General features: G+C 33.7%; 2 pseudogenes; both read right to left on the bottom strand.

Moving 5' to 3' along the window:
- Positions 1–7: 7 nt before the first annotated feature.
- LOC124937786 lies at positions 8–2786 on the bottom strand (annotated as a pseudogene).
- A 4405-nt stretch (positions 2787–7191) lies between these two features.
- On the bottom strand, positions 7192–14268 carry LOC124939836 (annotated as a pseudogene).
- Between the last annotated feature and the right edge of the window lie 781 nt (positions 14269–15049).

The following is a 15049-nucleotide window of genomic DNA, read 5'->3' as shown; positions in this document are numbered from 1 at the left end:
TTGCACAAAGACACCCTTGAAGTCTGCTATGTATCTGTAGAGCTCACCATTACGGGTTCGGTTCATTTGGGAAGAAATCCAACGGAATTGGTTCTCGAGGTTGTATTCTTTCAATTAGGTGGTGCATTTTCTTCATCTCTGCATCCTCTTCTTGATCCTTTGATTCTTTTCTTCCTACGTCACCTCCTACCACACTAGGTTAGCCAGTTCTCTAAGTCGGGCATTCTTGGCATAGAGCTCAACTAGACCTGTTAGATTCTTCACCCTGTCCAGTCGGGCCATGCTGAAGATATTGGCTTGTTGCGGTCTTTCAGCACACCCCTGTTTGTTGTGTAGGCAAAATTAACACCACATCATGGATGATCTAATTCCAGATTCCAATTTCATCTACTACTGAAAAATGAAATGTTTGCTTGCCTACTTACAAATGCTGTTGGTTTTGGACACTGCTGAAGAGCAGCTCTTCCAGTTCAGGGTGGAATTTGGTAAGCCTCTTCTCCTTGTCTGAATGAGGGTAGTAGATGTTCATGTCAGCACCGGGGGAGACAATGTTGAATTTAGGGTCGAAAACGTCAATGCCATGAACTACTCTATACAGGCCCGGCATTGTAAATGCAGCGTGACTTTCATATTGTCCAACAGTGTTCTTGCTGGTTCATCATCATCATCATCAATCATGATAGAACATAAAAAAAAACAATAATTGATTGATTTATTATTTGGGGAGGGGGGATGAAGTTGACCTAGCTACCTTCCAGCAATTTCTTGGAAAGTGCTGGTGATGATGAAATCAGTGTGGTTCATTGCTATGAGATCTGCTGTGAACTGGCTGGAGAAATGGTACTTGTCGTCAAACTTCTTCCAGTTGATGTCGGAGTCTGGGTACTTGGTTTTCTCCAAAGCGTGAGCAATCGTACACTGCAGCAGATCAATTGCTGTTGAAAACTAGAAGAAGAAGAATTTCTGCACCCTAGTACCTATCCTACCTACCTGGGTAACTCCTCCTAATTTGTGAGACAGCAAAGATGCAACAAGATTACCCTCACTGTAATTTCCAATGATCAAGTCAGGCTTTGCTTGCTGCAGCTCTTTAGCCACTTCACGTGCAACATCCTGGGGGCAGGAACAAATTAAATTAATACAAGTACTGAAGGGAAAAGTGAATTAGATCCATCCTTGATCCACCTCGGCGAAGGTCTCAATGTAAGGCCAGACTTCAAAACGGGAGATCCATTTTCTAACTATCCCTTTCTCGGTTCTGAAGGGAACTCGAAGAATGTGGGCGTGCTGACTGTTGTATACCTTCTCCAGCCGTTGGTTGCAGGTTGTCCCAACCGCTTCGGGAAGAAGACGAGTCACCTGTTAAAGAATTAAATGAAGTTAAAGAATTAATTTGTGTCTGGGCTCGTCTTAGTAGTTACGTACAATAAGGATTCTTGGTATGATGTGACCAAGAAGGCCTTGTTGCTCAATTCGCATGAGCATCTCCTTCTCCAAGGCAGGAACTTGATCCAAAATAGACAACCTGGCCACCTGTGTCCGGGTAGCCCAGAACGTTTTCCTGTGCGAAATAGCCGTGGGGGGAGAGAATAACAACGTTGAAAACCATGGGAATCCTAGCAAGGAATTTCTCAAGGGTGCAAGGGTGTGGTGCCTCTAGAAGGTCAAGGAGCATACGGATCATCTCCAGAACGCGTTCAGCATTATCACCCCATCCCTTCTCCAAACCCATCTCCTGAAACTTGTCCTCGAATTCTGAGTAAGGCGTGGTCTGATCAGGGACTAATATTGTACACAGGTACTCCTCAGCTTTCCTAAGGACGAACTGGAGTTGGTTGAGGTTGGAGATCTTATCATCGTTCAGCATCAAGCTCTGATAGAGAGATGGATGGATGAATGAATGAATGAATCGAGATTAATTTGTTAATTAAATTTTGATGAGAAAAGATGGAAGGTAATTACAGTTTCCTTATAACGGTGCATTTTGAGGAAATGGAGGAGAGGAAACATGGAATCCTTATCATGGAACAACTTGGCAGAGAGGTGCCTGTTGAGGAAATCAACTCCATTTCCAATAGACTTGGGAAGGGTCGGTCGAGGGAGGAAGGAGTCGTTGGGGCTGAAGGATTCAAAGTCCAGCTCAAGAACAAACTTGCCATTTTGCCTGCAATTAGCTTAGTTACTTAGTAACCTGTTAAAGAAATAAAGAAAGAAACAGCTGGGTGTACTTACGGTCCTTGGAAGGTCTCTTCCTTGAATTGTAGATACTGAGGAACGGTGAATTCCTCAATAGAAAGGTCATTGATGTTCACCTTTATGTATTCCCACACGCCAGGGCTCAACCGGATTGCAAGACCCACCCATGGCGCCAACACAATCGCTTCCTGGCATTGACATTCAAATCGATTCAGCTTGCATGACCATATATATATACATATATATAACAAATTTGACCTGGGTGGATTTTAGAACATCTCCAAAATAGCTTTGAAGCAATATATCCTTGGCATCCTTGGGAAGAGCCTCAAATTGTGCTTGAATTTGGTTGGGCTTAAGTGTTCCCTTGCCTTGTTTCTCGAACCTACATTAACGAGTGTAAATAAATGAAGGAGGATGGTGCGTAACAAACAACATACCCAGCAAGGAGAAGCAATAGTTGGTTCGGATGAGCAGCAACAACCCCTTTGAGGCTTTCACCAAGGCTGCTCTGATCCATGTCAGTTTGTTTGTGTAGTCTTAAGTTTCAAAGAATAAGAAAAGTAATATTAATGAGAAAATTTGAGTGAAGCATTAAACTTAAAAGTGAGGATCGATTCTGTTTATTTCTTGAATGAAATTGCAAAATCTTATTATAGAGTATGTGAAGAAGAGAGTAGCTACTTTTTCCAACTACCTGCCAGCAAAATGGAAAGATGATATGAATGTGAACATGGAGAGGAGGGAAGGAAGGAAGGAAGTCTTTTTATACCCCAAATATTAATTAATTAGGCCTAATATTATTTTTCTAATTTATATACAATAAAAACACTTATTTATAATTATTTTTGTGTTTATAAATATATATATATTCCCTGGTATATATTTCCCACTAAAAAGTCTTGCTAGAACAAAGGCCACTAGATAGATAGATTGATTTTAAGGATGCCAATATCTTTTTATTGGAATCAGAATCATTTCTTATTTATTTATTTATTTAAATATATTATATAATTAATGTATTGACTCTAAGTTTAGGGATGATAATATTTTAATTATGATGTTAGGAGGTCCTTTAATTTTATTTAATTAACCCACATAGTCTATTAATGTGTAATAATGAATTGTTTTGTTGTTGAGTTTGATAAGTCGATTATTTATTAATAAAAAAATGTTATTTTATTTAAAATATAATGAAAAATTAGTTGTGCTTTGTTTTGAAGAATTAAATATTCTAAATGTCCTCTTGAGACATGGGAATGGAATTGTATAGAAAGATTGAATGAGAATGTTTTTGAAATAGACTTGCACATATATTTATATATTTTATTATTTATTTATTTAAATGTTGTATCACTTTTTAAATGTTGTATGGTATATTGGTTGGTATAGGTGGTGTGTTGTCCACCGTCTATAACAAATAATAATAATAATAATTGTGACCACATGATGACAAAGAAGAAAGAAGATTTGATTATTTTGAAAACAGAGAGATTAAATTATAATAAAATTTCTCAAAAGTTGCTAAAAAAAAATTAAACAAAAAATTTAAGCTTGTAATTGGTTTCTCATGTCATGTACGAAGGAAGTGATTAGCAATTTGATTTCATCAACATTGATTATTTCTAAGTAAGTATATTTATTTATGAAATCAATTATATATATATTTTAAAATATAAGACAATAATTGTACTAAAAATGAATCTTCAAATAACTAAGATATTTTTTTTTTTTTTTCAACAAAATTTAATTTTCTAATTAATAACGTCACTTATTTCATTAACTAAAATACTCTTTATTTTAAATTTTTATTTTAAATTTTAAATTTTTTAAAAACTTCAATCCAAACAAGTAAAAAAAGAAACAAGTTCCATCCAATCATTTATATTGAGAGACGGTTTTTACACGTTTTTCTGTTTGGAAATTAAAGTTTGTTTTTTATAATTAATTTAAAGTAATTGTGATCTTTACTGATGATTAGAAATGTAGGCACCCAACACATTGCATCACTATATATGTCATACCTAACTTAAAGACTTTAAGAACTCGTTTGATTGTTATTATTTTTATTTTACAAAAACCCTACTTATCATATTTTATTTTAATAATTAAGTCTAAAATTTTAATTTTAAATATAAAAATAATTATAATAATAATTCAACCAGATAAAAACCTTTATAACCTACTTTTTTTTTATTAAATAATTTTTTTCTATCAATAAAATTTCTAAATAAATCAAACATCAAACAAGTTCTTAAAAGTTTATCACTAACGTTAAAAGTTAAAGTTTTTTCTTAAAATTATTTTATATATATTAACAAATTCAAAATATATAGGCTATATAGGTCTCCACTTAACAAACATATAGATGCAATGATAAATACATCATCATAACTTGTTGAAATTAAGGAGGAGATAAGATATGCATAGTTACGGCATGTTTGTTTCCACATTTAATCCGAACGTATCATTATAATTTGATAATAATTTTGCGTGATAAATTAAAGTAAATTATAATAAATACATTTTGTGTTTAAATACAAATTTCTTTTACCTAACTACACTACCAAATAAACTGAATATAAGCTGAATCAAACTTGGTTTATAATATAAATCTTTTATATATAAACATTTATCACATATAATATAAGTGTCGAAATGATGTGGAACACGTGATTGAACTTTAAAACATTAAATTTCTCTTCTATTATATTTAAGTTCAATCACGTATTCATGACACCAAATTTTCTTCTTTATCTCTACTCATCTCTTTTATATATAGATCTAAATATTATTGACATCATTTAATATATTCAAATTATTTAAGTACAATAAGATGAAATCTTACTTAATTGGTTTTTCTTTGTTACTATTTAAAAATTTCAAAATATTTTTATTTATTTATTTAATGTAGTATAATTTTTCAAAGTTATTACTTTAATTTAAAATGTTCTTAAAAGAGAGTTAAACTCGTGATATTTTAATTTTTTTAAATTACTTTTAACTTAACTTATTTAATAAATTTTCTCCTTATATGTTTCTAACATATTTACATTATTTTTTTCATTTTTTATTTAAACATATCACGTAGGTAGACACATGAGAACATAAATATATATCTCTTAATATTAAAAAAGAATAATTGGGGTTGTAAAGACAAAATACTTTAGGTAAGTTGGGATATTTCTTTATAAAATATGATGTGACAATTAATGACCAAATTATTAATATGTAGTTGGCTAGCTAGCTAGTTAGGTTAATTATATAAAAGTTTCAATTTCAATGGACTCGTACACTTGGTTGGAGCCTGCTGTTGTGCTCGATCCATCTCCTCCTAATAATTCAATTTAGGGTCACATGCAAATTAATAATAACCTTTCTATTAAAGGAAAGGAACTATGCTTCAAAATATATATAAGTTTCTTTTTAAAGAAAGGGGATAGCACTACATATACATATAGTCAACTATTCATGTCATTTTCCATAGCTAACTGGCTAACTTTCGGCTTGTTGTTTCTTTTTATTTATATATATATATATATATTAATATAAGAAATGATTATCAAAAGAGAGAGAATGACGTCCCATAATCTGATTGGTTATAAAAATAAAATAGGGGATATACTGAACGTAACCACTCCAAAGGTTTGGGGTCGCCCTGCCTTTCGATCGATACACAGTTGAGGAGGTCGATCACGAACGCTATAGGTGTGGGAACGATCCTGGTCAGGGAAGGCTCGACATTGGATTTGTTTGAAACTACCCAGGACAGTTTATTTATTTTCACTCACACTTTTTACTTTTTCCAACAATTGAGATGATGTCATATTATTTCTTCTCTCATTTTTCCACCTCATTAGAGCATCCCATCGGTAGGTACAAATCTGACGTGGACAAAATTTGTACATGGGTACACTAATGGGGAGATGGGTACAAATCAGGAGAGAGAAAAGAGTAGCAAAGTTTTGCTACCGGTACAAATGAGAAAAAGTCAAAAAAAGTGGTCTCCACCCCCACTTTTTATGAAAAAAAAAATAAACATTTAAAAATTTTAAAAAATAAACCGTTTTATTTAATTTTTATTTAAAAAATTGACCGTTTTTTAAAATATGACCGTTTTTTCAAAATATGACCGTTATATTATTTTTTTTATACATATGATTTAGTAGTCTATTTTTTTTCAAGTATTATTGTGATGATAATTTCCTAAATTTTTTAAAAATTATAGATTTTTTTAAATTTTTTAATATAATTTATAAATATTAGTTTATTAATTTAAAACAAATTAATATAATAAAAAATAAAACAAGATTACTTGAATTATTGAATTAAAAAATATTGTATGAATTAAATGATGTGGATGGTAGGAATACAATTGTACTTGAGATGGTTGGGGAATAGAGGTATAAATTGAGAGGTATAATTTATTTGTGTGGCACATATTTGTACCTATGTATGGGTACAAGGATGGGATGCTCTTATATATATATATATTATATATATATATATATATTATATATTATATATAACCCTCACCCTACATGACACCCATTTCAACTAAAATATTAAAAAATAAATTAGTACTTATATTAATAAATGAATTAATAACAATTTTACCAAGTATGTACAACAACAAATGCAATAACTTTTGTTTATGACAAAACACAATCTCATGAATGAAATTAGTTAATTAATTAAACAGATGCATTACCTCATCATTGAATGAAACATTGAATGAAATGTCATTTGAATACAAAGAATTAATTAACTAAATTAAAAGTGTAACCATCAGAGTTGTATTATACATATTTATATATATTATAGGTAGATAGATAGATAAGATGAAGAATATATATATATTTACAGCAAGCAGTAAGTCCCTTCCTAAAAATTAACAAGAATATTGTAAAGAAGAAAACTCTCTTGTCTATTTACCCCCTCCCTCGCCCCCTTAACTTCTTTCAGCACCCATGTAAACGCTCTAATTCTCCCCTGGCCGTGTGTGTGTGTTTGTGTGTGTGTCTAAAACGAAGGCGGAAAGATGCATTCATCGAACCACCACCCTTCAAGTTCAAGCATATGCATGGCTGATCCAAGTTGGAAGAATATGAGTGACTAACAACATCCAAGTTTTAATTGCTTTTCAAATTATAATCTAATGGCAAAGTGCTTCTCCAGACGTGACCCAGCGCACAAAACTGTCTGAAAATTCATCACCAGCTTCTTCTCATAGGGTGGCTGATCAGTTGCTGCATTTTCAGTTCCCTACTCACAAGAAACAAAGCAAAAATGAACTGATTGATTGCATACATATAATATTTTAACTATTCTACCTAGGAAAACACTCACCTTGCAGGAGCTTGAACCATACTCGCTGGCTGAGGATGATGATATTAATGTTGACTCTCCATTTATCACATTCTCCGACGATGCTCCACCACACGGCGAAGTTAAAGTACTAGACCTGAAAGAAAAGACACCCACTTTCTCTTCAAATCAACTCAACTAACAAGCAGATAATCTGTCCTCGTCACTTTCAGATTTCCTGAACTAAGCTTACAACATGATTTCGATCAAATTCCATGCAGTCAAATACCGTACCTTTCAAATAACTCATCATCGCAAGAGGATGACATCCAGTCTACATCAAGGAAGTTGGACGCCGAATCAACCATATCAGCAGCTTGACTATTCTCAAGGGGGGCGGCTCCTACTGTTGGGATGTCCTGAAAAATTTGTCTCCGTGGCATTGACGAAGAAGTATACCTAAACCATATATGTATCTCCATTAATCAACTTCCACATTTTTTCTTCAAATATCACAATTTTTTTCGTTTTATTAACTAGTATATATATTTAGGTGCTGCAAATAAATAAGCATTCCGTGTGGGTGGGTCGTGATGATTAATCTAAAGAATCTCTTGTATGGTTATAACACAAAAATAAGAAAGAGATTATGAATATAAAGAGGGGATGCCATAAAAGAAAAGGACCATGGATCAATCTGAATTTACATAAGCTAACCTTGAAAATGTCTCTTCATTTTCACAAGCAGATATTTCAGGACTTGATTCAGAAAAAACACTTCTCTCTGGGGATTCAGTGACTGGAAATGAAGGGATAGAAAGATCATGTTTGATGCTCGTGCTTGATATGGGTGAGCTGCTTTCACGGAGAATATTACCATCAGAAAAGGAACGTTTAAAGAACAGCCTGGAAAATGGAAGAGAACAATAACCCATTCAGAATTCTCCCAGATGCTTCAGAAAAAAAGGGAAAAACTAAAATGTAAAAATAATCCAGAATGAGCTAATACTTCCGGAAACCAAATGTTACAAAACCTAGTTAAGAGTATAACTAGACATCAAAATAGAGGAGCTGAGGGAAAATATCTGATAATAACAAGTAGATTATCATATCCTAATACCACCCCTAGCTAGAATCGGAATATTAGTGAGAACAGTGAAAAAGTTGCAAATCAACCAAAGAAATGAAAAAGAAACTGATTTGTGTACCCCAAAAAATGTCATTGTAAATCTCCTAAGACTGAGGCTCAGCAAAAGGATCTTAAGCATAGTTCACTTACTACACTTCCTAATAACAGTACATTTAAGTTGTTTAATTTACCCTCCTTTCTCTTCCTTTGTGGCTTGCCCATTCCTCTGCATTTTATAGTGCTGTTCAGATTCCAGTTCCCATAAGTCAGGTTTACCCTCTTCTGGCTCAAAAACCCAAAAATCTGCAAGTAAGTCACAGATTAATTAAAGTAGAAACTTAAACAGCATTATAGCCAGGAAAAAATGAGAAGAAAAAAGTTCTAGGAGAGAGCACCCCACTAATGTATGACCAACTTTGCAAAAGCTCACTTTATAGGGAGTATGAATAAAAAAAATGTTTAAAACTACAGGGCCTTGTAATGGAACCAGAGAAAGTTGACTTACATGTTAATTGCATTTTGTTTCTCTGCATCCATGTATGCGTTGCTATAGTATCTCTGGAGAGTTCTAAAAATTCTTGGATTGAATTGCAGCTTTCCATTGACCCCTTCTCTCAGAGAATACCTACTCATAGAAGCCTTCAATATGTTCATCAAATATTCAAAAAAAAATGGCAGCAAATTATTGGTACAGGAACTACTATCAAATCTGGAACCAAAGGGGCCTTCTGCAAGTGTCAAACTCTCAAATTATTTTATTCAAGGTGATCCACTTATTACTATGATACTATCCATGTAGAACACTACAAAGCAAGGCAACAATCTCGTTGAAGATGCCTTAGCCGTATGTACAAACAACGCATCCTAGGACATAGTTTAATTAATAATGAATATATTGCAGGAAAGGGATTCTAGCATCTTTTAATTATAACTTTTTTGGCCCAATTACAACTTATAATATAGGATCTGATAGGAAAATGAAAAGTATTATGAATTTTTTTCGTACTTTTGGCTCACAAGCTAATGTTTTGGCTATAGACTTTGTCTAAAGGACTTCTGAAATGATGATCACCAGCACTGCTTTAAAGGATACCACAATTTGTTTAAGAGTATAGTGACAGCAAGATAGAACTCTTTCTGGTTGTATCATTAAAGCAGAGATAAGGAGGTAAGATAGAGAGAATTACAGTTATAGACAGACAGGTTTACACACTTCCAAAAGACCAAGAAGCTATAGGCGCAATAGTTTACCTTGGTGTGTGCAGCTGAGCCCCCATACTGGTGTGCTAGTGTATCACCCATCCTCTCGTAGAACCTCATTAGCTCATTAGCGACTGGTTCATCAAGATCTATCTTTGCCGCATCTGTAATCCCAAGAACTTGAAGCTGTTTCCCAAGTGCTGCCAATCCATATGCATACTGTGCAACATTGGTCCTGTCCAAGCAGTCAATGCAATTGGTCCTGAGAACCCCGTTCTGAAACATGGGCAGCTTGACAGGATGTTTTCATTGACTAGGCTATGTTCATCATGAATTTCTGTCTCCAACATCTCAGCATTATCGTCATTTCCATTTTTGTCGATGCTGGAAACTGCAACCTGTAGGGGTAGACTGGTCACCAGCATTGTCATCCCTACATCAAGTAAAATTCAATGTCCATGAACAACTATAGGCTAAGATCTCATCCATTGAATTTAATGGCAATAAATCCAAATATAATTAACCAGCAATATGATATATAAAAGTTTCAACCAGGAACAGAGACAAGAAACATAAGTTATTTAAATGATGAAGTTTACTAGTATCATCTGTATCTAGTGGGCAAATGCCATGGAACAAGCCACAAGTGGAAAATATCCACAAAAAATGTTGAAATTGATGGTGCATTTCACTGAAGCTGACAAGCTAGTCTTGGATTAATTAAAGTACCTCCAAGAAACAATTATGTTTTCCATGGTTATTATGTGAGTCAATAAGACAAAACTCATCTGCCTGTGGCATAGAACATGTTTCAGGTAATACACTCTTATTTACCAATAGACTAAGTGTTGTTCGATTGGAATTGTTCCAATGAAAACTTACTTAAAATAAGGAAACTGTAGGCACCATCAGCAGTCAAGTCTGGAGTTACATGACAATAGAAGAAGCCTGTTAATGACAATGCATATACTGCCACCTTTCCCAGCAGCAATAGAACATTTGCAGCTTTGCTGGAGAAGTTGCAAAAGTAAGAAACAGAAGTGTTTCCACCACAAACATCAGATAGGTAAGATAACAAAAAAGCTGGTCAAGAAAGACACTACAATCTAATAGTGACATGAATGGCACCTCCGTATATGTTTGTGTAGATCCCAGTGTAAAAACTTAAGTCGTTCTTCCTCTGGTAGATCTTTATTAATATATTCAATCGCGTTGGCAAACTCTGCACGGAGGATAGACTCTCGAGGCTTCCTTTCATTAGTCTGATAAAGTTTAGACCAATTAAGTACATGATGTCAGTCCCAAGTATTTTCAACAGTTTTAGATCATTAAAAACGGAAATTAATATGTGGTTGCCTTTGATATTTTCAGCAGTAAAAGTACTACCTTGATCAAATTTAAATGATTATAGGCTTTCCATATCTCAAGGCAAGATTTTCAAAATGGAGCCGGGTGGCCTCATAAGTTCTATCCTTCTGCGATACTGCAAAAGAAATGATCAGAACATGCAAAAAATTACTAAAAATCACAGGAGAAGACATACATATGATATCAGGCTTAATATTCAGGCGTGAAGTTCTTGTGACCAGAAGAGTGGAATTGAGCCACGGTTTTGAACATGGAGCTAAGCTGTGTGGGACACCCTTCTGGAACATCCTCAAATACAATCTGCTCTGCTTCGACATCATTAGCTACTCTGCCCTTATCGTTCACACCTCGCTTCAAATATCTGGATGATTGATGCAACATGAAGTGAGGGGTTGAGCCTGATTAACCGTAGTAAAATTCTTACAAACAAAATACATCAAAGTAATTAACTAAAAAAGAGTCGTAAATTGTAGTACATTAAGTTTATAACAAATTTTATTCTTTTCTTCATAATGGAGAAATTGGTAACTGTATTTCATCATGTTTCTCTGACATGCTGTTACAGGACAACCATCAATAGGTCATAAGAAACTACTAGCAAAGAATCAGTAACTCAGGCAAAAATTCATGTATTTCTTGGTAAAAAACTAAGAAGAGGCTACATTAATGGTGGTTTGCTGCACTACACGCAAATTTCCTGCACCGAGCAAAACTTTTTTATTTTCTTGCTTTCTCTTGTAAAAGAATCCAAGATCAGAGATATAACATATGCATAGAATGTGAAGTCACATATTTTTTCCACTCTAGTTCATTGTGATGGTATTATATCCTCAAATATGATGTCATGCCTTTGAACTCTTCAGCATATCAATCCTACCTACAACTACACATAGAAACCTAACCAACCACCAATGACAAACTTCCAAGAATAAAGAGTTAACCTCTCTCCATCTAGTTGGCCCAAAGTTGAACACTCAGCTCAACCAAGTCTACAGAAAAGTACAAACTAAATGCAAAACCTGAAGAGGATGTGAAAACTAAGCTATATATGTTATTTACAGAAGAAATAGAGAGATGTCCACAATCTGACCTGGTACCAGCATAATGACGTGAGCGTCTTGCAACAAGTGTCAGCTTAAAGTATCTCCCAGCTATAGACAGTGTAGTCTGGACAGAAGATAAACCAATATGCTTAACTGGTTCTGGAATGCTTAAAAAAATCATAAATACAACAATTTCAACCTTAGTGTACCTGTCTGAAAAATCCATACACCAATGCAACAGTCCATAAAGTATTCTGGAGAATATTCCTTACTCCACGCGTCATATACTCGTTCCAAACAAACATGGATTCGTATAGAACAGGTCTTGTCTCATCTTTACGCATGTTCTTCTGAAGACTGTGCATGACATGGTATGAGTAACTGAAAAAAAAGTCCTTTGTAAGATCCACCGTGCATAGGAGCTTCTTGTATCTATTATGACATCAGCGAAACAAAAGTTAGTACGCTCCTTTATCGTTATTTTTTCTACTAGAACGGGAAAGAATATATAACAAAAGGATTTGGCAGGGAGATACCTATTCTCACTCTTATTATTAACCGTGTTTCCATGTAAATTATAATCCTCGAGGGGGATCATTTCACTCTTCGAAACAGCATATATGTTATGTCCACATATTGCACCAATCTGCCTTCTTCTTGTGATAAGCAACATATAGTAAGGCCCAAGAAACTTGATAAAACCTAAATGAACACCAAAATGTCGTAATAGCGAAAGTCGTTAGCTTCCTGTTTGAGCAAAGTGCCTTTTGATTTAATTTCTACATCTTGGGAGTATTAACAGAGTTTACTTTAATACTGTAGAGTTTACTATAAGATATTATTTTTTCTCGCAAGATCTTGAAGCAATGAAGAATATTCACATACCAACAATTCCATAACATGCAGTGACAAATTTTAGGCCGCCGGTGACCTTGTTTCCCTCGTGTATTCTTCTTAAAAGGTCAGAGCATTCCCTCCCTGAATAGGTGGTAAGATCTTCACGGATGTTTAGCACCGAAGGCTCTGATCTGTCAATCTTGAGTACTCTCCACCATGTTTTACTCTTATCTCTTCCAATCATATAAAACTTCTGTAGCATGAACTCAAAGAGTATTAACTTGTGTGAATGCAATTCCAAAAACATCTTCACTTTTATACTACTAAACAACCAGTGATAACGGTCAATAAGAAAACTATCAAACAACCCATATGTAACATATATATATATATAAATTCAATTTAAGATTAAAAAAAGAAGACTTGAGCATTTCATCCAGGCAGATAGCAATTTAAAAGATTGAGAAACAGAACGGGGAGTGTACCGATCGTGTCTCATAAAGCGTGAACTTTTGCATACAGGCATGGGATTCAGGAGCGAGTGCGGTTGAAGCAGGTGTCTCCTCTTCCAAAGGCATTTCATTGTCTGACATCGTTTTCTGCAGTGAAGTTCTAGATCCCGAGCCCCTCTGGCTCGGGAACCAATCACACATTCATTCAATTCAATTGAAACAACAACCAACCTCTATTATCTCAGCTCATAAGCAACAAACACATCATTGATTCGGCTGCTTCAAATACAACAGCATTTTCTTCTAAAACATCAATACCTCCTCTACCCAATTCCTCACGTCCATTCACAATCCGCAGCCAGCTTATGTGTCTCTGCTTCAATCAAATGAGCCTTCTTTCTTGACAAAGAAGAATGAAAGATGTCATCAAACAAGGGATATGAAGATGGGTTTCTTTCAGGAAATTGAAAACGAAAACAAAATAAATCGGAAACCTGTTTGTGTTTGACAAGAACGGATTTTGAACAAACTTGTACAAAAGCTTGATAATTGAAACCTTTATTCTCGTTCGTCGGTCGAGGATGATGATGATGATGATAATTATTGCAGTGATGATGAAGATGACGACAACAATGATATTCGCATTTAGATTCACCAAACAAAACAAAGCGAAGAAAGAAAGAAAGAGAAGGGCCGCAGAACAGAGCTCAGATCCAGAGAGGGAATAGAAACCACAAAAATGAGACAAAAAAACATATATGAAATCAAAATACTATAAATACACAATAAAATTAAAACCCATCTTTTTTTTTTAATTATTTATATTAATTGAAACAAAAACTCAAAAAAAGGAATTATAATATAATCTAACCAGCAAGCTTCCTGTGACCTGTCCTTTCTATTTTATTTTTTTCACTCATAAATAATTAAATATTTACCAATCATAAAAATAAAATAAAAACTTACTATATATTAAAATATCCAAATAAATCTTAAGGTATATTTATGAATTATCTCTATAATTAAAGACATCCAAAAAATGGCTGATTCTGTTAAGAAATGAAATAATTAAAATTATTTGTCTAAATAATATTATAATACAAATAATAAAATAAGTCCAAACCAAACAATCTCTTCAGACAATCTCTTAAGTAAAATTTTATCTCAATTTGTGCATCTTATATTTTATTAGTTCAAATGGTCATACTTATTTCATATAGGTTAAAAAAATGAAACTCATTCACTCTAGAGCTCAATTATATTTTAATTAAATAAATAGCTTACATTAAAGTTATTATTTGAAAAAGTGTAAATTGAACTTGTCATTATTTATTTATTCTTATTATAATTAGATGCAAGTGCAATTCTAAATTATTTTGATTTATAAATTGATTTATCTCTTAATTTAATATTATATATATTTTTTAAATGTCTATATTGTCAAAAAATTATAATTAATTTGAATATGTATGTGAAAGTAAATAGATATTTGGATTGAGTCGTGAATTTACCCGATA

Source organism: Impatiens glandulifera, chromosome 5, assembly GCF_907164915.1.
Source record: "Impatiens glandulifera chromosome 5, dImpGla2.1, whole genome shotgun sequence".
NCBI classification, from domain to species: Eukaryota; Viridiplantae; Streptophyta; class Magnoliopsida; order Ericales; family Balsaminaceae; genus Impatiens; species Impatiens glandulifera.
This window is presented reverse-complemented; position numbering and strand designations above follow the sequence as displayed.